Consider the following 11,981-nt stretch of genomic DNA (forward strand, 5'->3'; position numbering starts at 1 on the left):
GACAAGAGGACGTGGGGAGGCGAACCTTTGCATCTCGAAAAAGGGAACCCTGTGGCCAATTCCCTGAGGATGGAACTGGCAAACTACCCCCACCCACTGGTTTCAGACACCCGTAGGAGCTCACGGCTCATGCTCAGTGCCCATGGGTAAAAGCCTCGGGACTCCAGACCCCTGTCATTCCACCTGCTCCAAAAACATCCTGCTGGCACTTCCTGCACAGCCATCTAAGAGAAAGGAAACCACTGTTCCTTCCTTCAGATAGTTAGGGTCTTTGCACCTGTATCTGTATACCTGGATTCTTAAATGTCACTTCCTCCATGAGAACTTTGAGGATCACCCCTCCACAGGCTCTCACATCAGGCTGTTATAATCTTCTGTATGGTGTTGCCTCCATTTGTTTTTCAGTCATCTGCTTGTCAAACACACACACACATACATACAACCATAAGAGCAGAGATTTTAGCTATCTTGCTGGCTGCTCTGTGCTCAAAATGCTACTTAATATTTAATAGGGGCTCAAATGTTTGTTGAATGAAGAAGTGAATGCACTGTCTTCATCCCTAGATTACAAAAATAAACATCACAACTGCTGCCTTCCAGGAGCTTCATTCTAGAGAACAGAACCATCCTGGAACACATAATTGCAGAACTTGTGGTGAGGACAATGCACAGGCAAGTAACCAGACCAAAGGTTACAACTGCCCCATCCCACCCTGGGGCCTCTTACAGGTCATTTCCTTCCTTCATTCCTGGCTTCCCTGATAGCTCAGTTGGTAAAGAATCTGCCTGCAATGTGGGAGACCTGAATTTGATCCCTGGGTTGGAAAGATCCCCTGGAGAAGGAAATAGCTACCCACTCCAGTATTCTGCTCTGGAGAATTCCATGGACTGTCCATGGGGTCACAAAGAGTCAGAGACTACTGAGCAACTTTTACTTTCACTTTTCTTCATTCTTTCCAAAAATTATTCATTGACACCCTACTATGTGCAAAGCACTTGCATGGAAAAACAGACAATAAAAATGTCAGCAAATAAGATAATTTCAGATGAATGTCCTTAGGTCACCCTGATTCCTCCATTTCTCAACAACCTCCCCCATACCCAATTGCCACAGACTCTGCCACGTCACCCATCTGTGTCCCTGTGAAGCCTCTCAGGCCCCGGAAGTCGTGACACTTCTTTCCCACATGAGTGAACATTAAGAACAAGTTATCTGACTGTCCTACTATAGGGCACAGGAACTAGAGTCAAAGTCCTGGAGAAAACCATAACAAAAAAAGAAAACAGCAGAAATTAACACAACATTGTAAATCAACTATACTTCAATTAAAAAACAATAATACATTTTAAAAAAGAATAAGTCATTCGGATTCCCAGAGAAGCCCTAGCCTCTCCCATTTTATGAGCTTCCTGGTCCAGTAAAAACTAAGAAATGTCAAGGCAGGTTTAAATTGTTATTTCTCAGGTATCCATTTAATGCATTAAATACATGTATTGGGCTTCCCTTGTGGTTCAGCTGGTAAAGAATCCTCCTGCAATGTGAGAGATCTGGGTTTGATCCCTGGGTTGGGAAGATCTCCTGGAGAAGGGAAAGGCTACACTCCAGTATTCTGGCCTGGAGAATTCCATGGACTGTATAGTCTGTGGGGTTGCAAAGAGTTAGACACAAATGAGCGACTTTCACTTCATACACCTATTAATATATACATGTCATGTACACATGTTATTAATAATACATTAACTGCAACCCAACAGGGGCTCCCCAGGCAGTTCAGTGGTAAAGAATCCACCTGCCGATGCAGGAAGCACAGGAGACACGGATTTGATTCCTGGGTCGGGAAGATACCCTGGAGAAGGAAACAGCAACTCACTTCAGTATTCTTGCATGGAAAATCCCATGGACAGAGGAGCCTGGTGGGCTACAGTTCATGCAGTAGCAAAGAGTCAGATATGACTGAGTGACTGAGCATGCACATAACCCAACAAACCCTAGTATGATATCACTGACTTATGAAGATGGATCCACACAGGTCCAGTTACCAGGAATGGGTTTAAAGTCTCATGAGAAATGATTTATTTTGAGTCTTCTCAGTGTATCTTGGTGATTGAAAACATAGCTTCAAATGTCAAGGGTTAATTTGAGATTCTTTGTCACTGTAAGGATGAGCCAAACGACCCTCCCAGACACTCCCCCAAGAACCACATCGGTTCTCAAAGAGGAAGAGCCGTTACCCATAAGGCCTGAGACTCAGGGCAGGCTGCCTAAGACTTAAGAAATGACTCTGAAGAGACATAGCCCAGTCCCCTGAAAACCCACCCAACTCTGCTGCTGCCCGCAAATGCTAGTTTGGCATTGAAGTGTCTGTGAAAGCCCCCTCCCAAACAGCTTTAGGCAGAACTAGATACACAAGGGCTGGAAAAGTTTATTGCAAACGTTAGAAAGTTGGACAGTGCTAAGTACTGGCAAGAACACAGGGAAAGAGAACGCACCGTGCAGAGCGAGCCAGAAGAACTTGCTGAAATGAAATAGACACATTCCCTCCGCCCCAGCCATCCACTTCTGAGATGCACTCAGAACGATTCTCACTCAGGACCCTCAGGCACATGTGCAAGGATGCTGCTTCAACATCTGTAAAACTGGGCTCTGGAGCCAACCTGATGTCCTCGATAGGGATGGGCAAGAAAAAGGTGGTCCATGAGCTGTACGGAATACTACACAGCAGTTAGAGGTAACTCAGCAGAAATACACACTGTGACACAGAGGGACTGCAAAGGGACAGGACTGCATGAGAGAAGCAGGAAACAGAACAAGGTCCAGAGCACCATGGAATTTCTGTTCATCAGAATACCTGGGAATGTGGCAGCACTAATGTTTCTCATAGATGCAAATTCAGGGTTATATATCAAATGCGTTGAAGGGACTGGCTGTGATGGGAAAGATAAAGGAGGTGGGGACTGGGGTGAAAGGGAAGAGACAGGAAGAGAGGCAAGGGAGAGATAGAAGGGAGACAGAGAGAAGGAAAGGGGAAAGCAGAACCTGTAACAATAACACATTAGGGACTGTGGAGTGAGGTTCATCCAACCCTTTGCACCCCGTGCAGTGGCACCAACATCAACAGGCCATTGCTTCTCTGCGATTGTGAGCTTGGAGCGGATGCCATAACAAGATCAGGCAGCTTTTCAAATGGACAGGCAGAGGCAAAGAGAAGCTGGGGAAACGCTGTCCATAGAGTATAATGATCTAATTCAAAAGGAACCAGAGAAATGAAGAACAGTTTACAAGCAGTCAGGGTCAGCCACTCCAGTGCATCCATAATAGACCAGCACAGCAGGAGGTGCATCCTTAAACAAGTTCCCAAGACTACACAGATTCCAACCTTCCCACTACCCCAAAACAACTGGGAAATTCAGCAGTTAAATCCTCTACCTCCTCTACCACCGGGAGCAGTTGCTCCAGCCATGCAGGAAAGGAGTCTCCTTGCTACAAGCAAAGTTCCAACACGAGCCTACACCCACCGGAGGGGCCAGGGCTTTGCTAGAATCACACTTTGTTTATACTCACAACCGAAGTCAAGAGCACAGTAGATGACTCCCACAGATGCTTGACCACCTTGGGGGTGACCCCTAACCCAGCAGTTCTCAAAATGAGGTCCCTGGATCAGAAGCATCAGCACCAGAAACTGAGAAATTCGAACCCTGGACCCCATCCCCAGCGCTGCTCAGAAACTGCTCTCACCCTGCTCCCTCCATGACTCGGATGCTCCCCAACATTTGAGAGCCCTGGCGCTAATTAAAACTTCAAGCTTCACTCCAAAAACACAGAAGAGGGAGGCTTGGAAGTAGAAGCTCAGGAAAGAACCTCACTGCTCTGTGCCCCTCCTCCTGCCCTTTAAGCACAGGCTGTTCTCCCAAACGCCAACCATGTAGGGAGAAATGAGACTGGAAAACACAGTGGAGAGAATCAGTGGAATTGGTTTGCTGCCTTTTTTTTTAATTGCTAGTTCTCAGCCCAGTCGGCACACAGCCTCACCTGGGGACGCTTTCAGACTCCCCCCACCAGGGATTCAGATGTAGCTGGGTTTGATATGAGGGATGCAGGGCACAGACCTGGGACTGGGGTGGGGGTGGGGGCAGCCCCTTAAGTCCCACCCACTCCCCTGGCACGCTGACAGCGCCAACCTTTCCCTGACCCACTTTGTCATTTTCTCAGAAGGGGAGGGTGGTAAATATCAGCTGCCAGCCACTTCCCTGAAATAACCTCAAAATGCTTTGCTCCGTGTCCCGGGTACAGTGCCATATGGCCAGCAGAGCAGCCGTAGGCCCTGGGGCACAGCCCAGTCACCCCACACTGCAGATGGGGCTGTCTGCCTGCCTGCCTCCCACACCAAAGCCCCACGCCGGAGACACAAGCCCGGGTGGTACCCAAGCATCTCGCCTGGAGGCTTCAACTTCACAGGAGCCCAAATCACACTCCAAGATAACGAAATCCCACAGGCTAGGGGTCCGGGCCACAACAGGGGATTCCACAGCAGGGCTGGGAGAAAGCTGAGGGGCTGGGATGTCTGGTTGGGGAGGGGACCCCCCCAGGACTGTTCACCTTGCAATCGGGCTGAGTTTAAAGTGCTCCCCTCCCATGGCACCTCCTTTACTCCTGGTTCAGAAACTGGGCGTGAGGAGAGGTGGTCCACGCCCCCCTCCTCTCTCCATCCCATCTTCCATGTTCAGAGCCAGCTCACTCCCTTCTTCCTCCGCCTGCTCTCCCTGGGACATTTTCTGTCCCTTAATGAGGTGGGGGTCTCACTTTAGTAAAAGGTGATGATGCAGAGACAGAGCACAGGGTGGACCCCTTCCCCCAAGGCCCTCCCCTCCTCACTCACCCTGCCATCCTAAGAACTTGGAGGGACTGCAAACCCAGTGGAAGGGTCTGGAGAGCCCCCGCCCCCAGTTCCTGCAGAAGCCTCCAGTGGCCCCGAGCCCAGTGACCCAATGACCGAGTGTTGAGTCGCGTCCACCCAGCCCTCAGCTGGACTTTTGGGGACAGCCCGTGGGAACGCCCTGGGGACAGCGCACCTGCCTCTACAAAGGCCTCAGCGTCAGGAGAGCAAGCAGCACCCTCGCCCCCACTGGCCCCCAAACCCAACTTCCCTGGCGGCAGACCGTCCTGTAAACACTGCGTCTCCAGGTGAAAACATGGCTTTCGGGGGAGGGCCTGCCCCAGCGAACAGCCTGTGGGCACACACACACACACACACTCCCACACACAGACACACACACACATACGCGCACGCACGCATTCTGCCGGGAACATCTGTTTTGACAAACAAATTATTCAAGTCAGTCTATGGGACATGAATTGACAAATTCTCAACGTGCAGGTCCCTGGCTCCATACATTTCAGATCTGAGCCAAGCTGGGGATGATACAACCAACTCTTTTATTTTTTTATTCGTTGGCCCATAACCCCTTCCTCACCTCAGCCCAACCTCGAAGAAGACCACATCCGGAGCCCCCAACAGGCTTAGATGAGAAACAATCCGAACTCACACACCTGGGGGGTTACAAAGACATTGCCTGCCGTGGTGTCAAACTTCGCCCAGAGGGGCTTTTCTGCAAAGCTGGGGGCGGAAGGGGTGTCGGGAACCCCACAGTGACTGAGAACCGTCAGCCCTCCCCTGGGAAACCAGAACCATGGGGACCAAGCAGCAATATCCCGCATTAGCGGGAGGAATCGTCTGGAAACGGTCCGCCTCTCCCCGCGGCTCTCCGGCACCGGCGTCCATGGCAGCTTCGCCAGCCGCGCGGTACCCGGACCCCGTGCTGAAGGGCATCCTCAGACCGCTGGAAAATAAACTTTGTCAGGGCAGAGAGTTTCCGGCTATCACCCAGCGATCACCGCCGCCGCTGCAGCGCGGGGTACGTGCGGAGGGGTGAAAAGGCAAACGAGAAGCTATTTTTAGGAGAAAAAAAAAATAATAATAAATCTCAGCCTACCTTAGAAGCAGCAATGCCAAGACTGGGAGGTTCACCGGGAGACAACTGCAGTCTGCTGTGTCAGATTACAAACTGGGGGCCAGAGGGAGAGAGCAGAGAGGGAAGGGGGAGGGAGGGAAGAAGCAGAGAGGAGGAGGGAGGGAGGGGGAGAGAGAGAGAGGGCATTGGTGTGTCTGCACTGCTTGGATTCAGCTAGAAATGATTCATTAGTTTTCTGCAGGCAGGCAAGCAGGCCCAAAGAGAAAAGATGGGGGGGTGGGGTGGGGGGTGGGGAACCAACCGCCATGCAGTGGTACCCAGAGCCCAGGAAACGTCAGTGTTTTAAACACACACACACACATACACACACCAAGATGGCTCTCCCCTCCCTGCCAGCGTCTTTTCCACCGAGTTGTGGCCAAAAGCGGGGACAGAAATGGAGGCCACACAGCTCTCTTAGCCACGCAGGGCTTGGGGTTCAGTGGGTGATGCTCCATCTGTGGAATAACAACGCAAGCTCTCCCCTGTTGGCTGCCAGGGGCCTCCGGCAACCTACCGGCCGCGGAAAACCTGCCCTCGCGCGCCCCACAAAGCTAAGAAACTCAAGTGCAGCCGGGAATTAAGCGATTATGTGAACCACCCAAGCTGTTCGGGTCTTTACCCTCTGGTCTGGCGCCCCCGCCCGCCCCAACCTCCAGAATCCAAAGAAAGTAACATATGTGTCCTCGTCCCCCAAGAAGTTCAGACTCTTCCACAGACTACCAGCTACCTAGCAACGCGGCAGAGTGACAGACTAGGAAAATGTGTGTGGACGTGACACAGTTTGTTCCCTGAGATGAAAACTCCATCGTGTGTGATTTAAAGATGCTAAATAATTTAGCTCCTGGGAAGAAAGCCCCATGTTAGGTCCCACAGACCTCGACTGCAGCTCTGAGGGGTCCCAGCGCCACCTGCCTAGGCAGAGACCAAGCACCAGCGACAGGTCCTTTTTTCAAAAAGGTAAGAGTCTCTGGAGATGGTTTCTGTTGCTTTTCCAATTAACAGGCTTACAAAACAGGCTCATCAGGAAAATCTAATACACCCTCGACCACTGTGGTTGAGTCACTTGCCTTACACAAACCACCATGATCTAAAAAACTGGGAAATTCCCTGGTGGGTCCAGTGGTTAGGACTTCAAGCTTTCACTGCTGAGGGCATGGGTTCGATGCCTGGTCATTGAACTGAGATCCCACAAGCCACAGGATGTTGCCAATTTTTTTTTTAAATTTTCTTTAAATTAAAAAAAAAAAAACATGGTATGAAAAAATAAAAAGCTAACTGGCCAGAAGGACACTTCTTTCCCAGACAACTTCTGCATCATGGTGGTACGAGGGTGGAGGAGACATTTTCCTAATCAGGACCCACTTTTGCTTCCCAAAGATGGAGAGGATCTGAGTTTGCCTACAAGACATAAGGCTTCCTCCAGCCCTGGGGTTGCTAGTCCCAGCCTTTTTCCATGGAACCAAGAATTCTGTGCCCCTCTCAGGAGTGGGGTGCAGACCACCCACCATTTCCCTTTTCATTCTGCAGGCAGAGCTGTCGGATCCCCATAACCAAGACCAGGGAAGAGAAGAGGCAAACACCTGTACACCACTGTGTACAGGCTGACTAGGCAGCTCTAGTCACAACAGCCAGTGGGTGGAGACAGCCCAATGCTCACTGATGGGCAGGTGGACCCACAGGAGGTGGTGGTCTATCCAGGCAGTGAAATGCTATGCAGGTTCAACAAGGACAGAAGCACAGACACAGGCTACAGCAAGAATGGACTTGAAAATATACTGGTAGAGGAAAGAGGCCAGACACAAAAGAAAATATGTCATATGCTTTTATGTAGATGAAATGTCCAGAATAGGCAAAGCCATAGAGACAGAAAAGAGATGGATAGGATGGTGGCCAGGACCGGGGCCAGGGGGAAGTGGGGAGGAGGAAGGGGCTGCTAATGAGCACAGGATCTGCTTTAGGGGTGATGAAAACATTTTGGAATTAGGTGGTGGTTGTACAACATTGCAAAGGCACTAAATGCCACTGAATTTCTCACTTTTATGTTATGTGACGCTCATCTCAATTTTTAAAAAGGACTATGGGAAAAGCACATGAATTGGGAGTCAGGCTGGCCAAGGTCTTAATCCTAACTCTGTGTGACCTTGAGCAGGTTGGTCTGTTCCCCTGGCTACAAAAGTATCCTATCTGCTTCTAAGAGAGCATCCACTTCCTGGGGTTATCATGGGAAACAGAACGTGATTGACAGAAGAAAATAAAGCTCCTCCCCCTGAGAAAGAAAGAACTCTTTGAGAAGGACGTTCAAAGGTATGAATATGGCTTTCTCTCTCTCTTTTCTCAGCAGATTGTTTTGAAACAATCCATAGATCAGATAGGGCAAAAGGCACAGGTTCTGAAACAATCACCTACAAAGTCCTCCCCAGGCTAGGCCACAGCCACTTGAGCTGGCCGTGTTGAGTCCATAATCATTCCCATAGTGTTTCATGTCAATGGGAGTTGCTTGCCTAAGGGTCTCCATTTCACCCACTTAGAGGACCTGGCAAGCTGAGAATGGGAGAGGACACTGTCCCCGTCCAATCAGAAAAGGAAGGCAGGTGGGAATGTAAATTGGTGCAGCCACTATAGAGAACAGTATGAAGGGTGCTGAAAAACTAAAAACAGATTTGCCACATTATCCTGAAGTCTTACTCTTGTGCATATATCTGGACAAAATTCTAATTCAAAAAGATACATGCACCCCTATGTTCATGTGTGTGTGTGCTCAATCATGTCCGATTCTTTGCAACCCCATGTACTGGAGTCCACCAAGCTCCTCTGTCCACAGGATTCTCCAGGCAAGAATACTGGAGTGGTTGCCATCCCCTTCTCCAGGGGATCTTCTGACCCAGGAATCAAACCCACATTTCTTGCGCCTCCTGCATTGGCAGGAGGGTTCTTCACCACTGCGCCACCTGGGAAGTCCCTGTGTTCATGGAGATTCCTGGGTCAGAAGATCCCCTGGAGAAGGGTATGGCAACCTTGGAGAAGGGCATGGTAACCCACTCCAGTATTCTTGCCTGGAGAATCCCATGGACAGAGGAGCCTGGTGGGCTACAGTCCATGGGGTCACAAAGAGTCAGACACAACTGAAGTGACTTAGCACGCTCACACGGAAGCAACCTAAGTGTCTTTCAACAGAGGAATGGATAAAGAGGATATGGTGTACATATACAATTAACTACTACTTGGCCCCAAAAAAGAATGAAGTAATGCCATTTGCAACAACATGGATGGACCCAGAGATTATCATACTTAGGTGAAGTAAGTCAGAAAAGACAAATACCATATGAGATCACTTAATATGTGGAATCTAAATAATGACACAAATGAACCTATCCAAGAAACAGACACAGACTCATAGACATAGCGAACAGACTTGTTTGCCAATGGAGAGGGGGAGGGATGGAGTGGGAGTTTGGGATTACCAGATGAAAACTATTATATATAGAGAGAATGCTGTGTTAATTTCTGCTATAGAGCAAAGTGATTCTGTTATACATTATATATATACACATTCGTTCTTTTTTATATTCTTTTCCATTATGGTTTATCACAGAACATTGAATATAGTTCCTTATGCTATACAGTAGGACCTTGTTGTTCATCCACTCTCTATTTAATAGTTTTCAATAAATTTAAAAAAGAAAAAGAATTCAGTGATTCCACCTGTGAGTACTGTGTTCTAACTTCACAAAAAAGCAAGTGAATTCTGTGCTTGAGCCACCAGAAAATGTAACAGAGCAGAGAATTTCATAGACAAGATCTTGGGTAACTCATGATGCAGAGGAAGCCATGCTGCCTCTGTGAAGAACAAGGTGTGAAGACACAGCAGGAAGGGACCACTCAGTTCTGGAAAATGGACTGCCAGGACCCAGCCTGGCTTGCTTGAAGAAATCGATGAAGCTCATTGCTTCAGCACTAGTCGGAGGCCACTCAGAAAACAGACCCTACAGAGGAATCCCTGTTCGACTATTAAGAGCTGCTATAGATAACTCACTGTTTAGGTAGCACTGGTGGTAAAGATGGCACCCACTCCAGTGCTCTTGCCTGGAAAAGCCCATGGACAGGGGAGCTTGGTGGGCTGCAGTCCATGGGGTCACCGGGAGTGGGACACGACTGAGCGACTTCACTTTGACTTTTCACTATCATGCATTGGAGAAGGAAATGGCAACCCACTCCAGTGTTCTTGCCTGGAGAATCCCAGGGATGGGGGAGCCTGGTGGGCTGCCGTCTATGGGATCACACAGAGTCGGACACGACTGAAGCGACTTAGCAGCAGCAGCAGCAGTGGTAAAGAACCTGCCTGTCAATGCAGGAGACACAAGAGACATGAGTTCCATCCCGGGGTCAGGCAGATCCCCTGGAGAAGGAATGGCAACCCAGTCTAGTATTCTTGCCTAGGAAATCCCATGGACAGAGGAGCCTGGTGGGCTACAGTCCATGGGGTCTCAAAGAGTTGGACATGACTGAGCGACTGAGCACAGAATGATTTATCTGATCCTGAATGCAAAGTGTTTGCAAGACTGACAGAGAAGCACCAGATGCAAAGTTGCATAACTGCCATCCAGAGCCTTCCAGTCACACATATGGAGAAAGCACAGCTGGGCTGTTTCCATTTGGACTAGCTCTCTCTGAGGAAATGCCAGGTGTTGATTGCAACGTGGTTCTGAGGGCTCAGCATTAAAGCAGCAGAATCTACGATGGTCATGGAGCTAAGAATAGGTCCTGAACATCAAGGTCTCAGCAGGTGCAGAGCTGCTACAAAGCACAGCAGGCTCTCTACTAGGCGTGTCCCAAGGCCAGTGGTGAGGTGTGGTACCTAAGTCCTTTTCAAGTCATTTTAGGAGATGTTATGATGGTCTGTGAACCAAGAAACTGTTACAAATAAGAATAGAATGGAATGGAATAGAGTAGAATAGAAGAATTCTGCATATATTCCTTAATAGAATACAATCATGTATTATTTTTCTGCCAACCAAAAAAAAAAAAAAGATATCATTGCCTTTAATAATATCTAAAAAGCAATAGCTTTTCTATATAGGAAGAACAACCAGTTGGGAAACAATCCCATTTATGGTAGCATATCAAACAAAAAACCCACGAATACAAAATGGTATAGATATGATTATGTCTAGGAATTATTTGAACCAGAAATACACAAGATATATGTGAAGAAAACTGAAGAAGAAAATGTGAAAATTGAATAAAGAGAAAAGCATACACTATGCTTGAAAGGGATGCTTAAATACTATGACATTTTCCCTAAATCAATCTTAAAATTTAACATGATTACAAAAGATATACAGACAGACACCCTCAGATCTATGGAAGCTGATTCTAAACTTTGTATGAAAATATAAGCACATAAGTATAACCTGGAAAATTTTTTTAGTATAAAGAAGAATAATGAAAGGATACTACCATTACCACACATTAAAATATAAATATATTTTTAAAATTGATGGTAGTGGTGCAAGAATAGGTAGATCAATAGAATAGATTTGGGCAAATAAGTCCCATCACATATCAGCATTTACTACATAATAAAGTATCACTTCTAATCAGTAAGAAGACTGGTTTTTCAATAAATGACATTCATAAAGCTGAATAATTTTTAAAAATTCTTACTCAAAAATTAATTCCAGATGATCAAGCATTTAAACACAGAGAAGAAAAATTAGACATTTTTGAAGAAATCATGAATTTTTTTCATTATTTTTAAATGAAGGAGGGCTTTCTAACCAAGACAGGAAATCAGAGATGATGAGAGGAAAAGTTGATTAAATATGACAACATGGAAATTTAAAACTTTTGCACAGTGGAAAAAAATGCCATAAATAAGCCAAAAGATAAGTTACAAACCAGGATAAAATATTGGCAACACAAGTTTCAAACTCAGGTATGGGCCCAGGTTTTATGAGACCTGGGGTTTG

The 11,981-nt window shown here is 47.5% G+C and overlaps 1 protein-coding gene across 2 annotated transcripts in view; it reads right to left on the bottom strand.

The window, feature by feature from the left end:
- RIMBP2 (RIMS binding protein 2) overlaps positions 1 to 6,214 on the bottom strand; it is a 307,318-nt gene extending 301,104 nt beyond the window's left edge. For both annotated transcript variants that reach the window (XM_044930306.2, XM_044930303.2), the window contains exon 1: positions 5,992 to 6,214. The gene's annotated coding sequence lies outside the window, so the exon portion shown is untranslated. The remainder of the gene's footprint in view (positions 1 to 5,991) is intronic.
- Between the last annotated feature and the right edge of the window lie 5,767 nt (positions 6,215 to 11,981).

Source organism: Bubalus bubalis, chromosome 17, assembly GCF_019923935.1.
Source record: "Bubalus bubalis isolate 160015118507 breed Murrah chromosome 17, NDDB_SH_1, whole genome shotgun sequence".
NCBI lineage: Eukaryota > Metazoa > Chordata > Mammalia > Artiodactyla > Bovidae > Bubalus > Bubalus bubalis.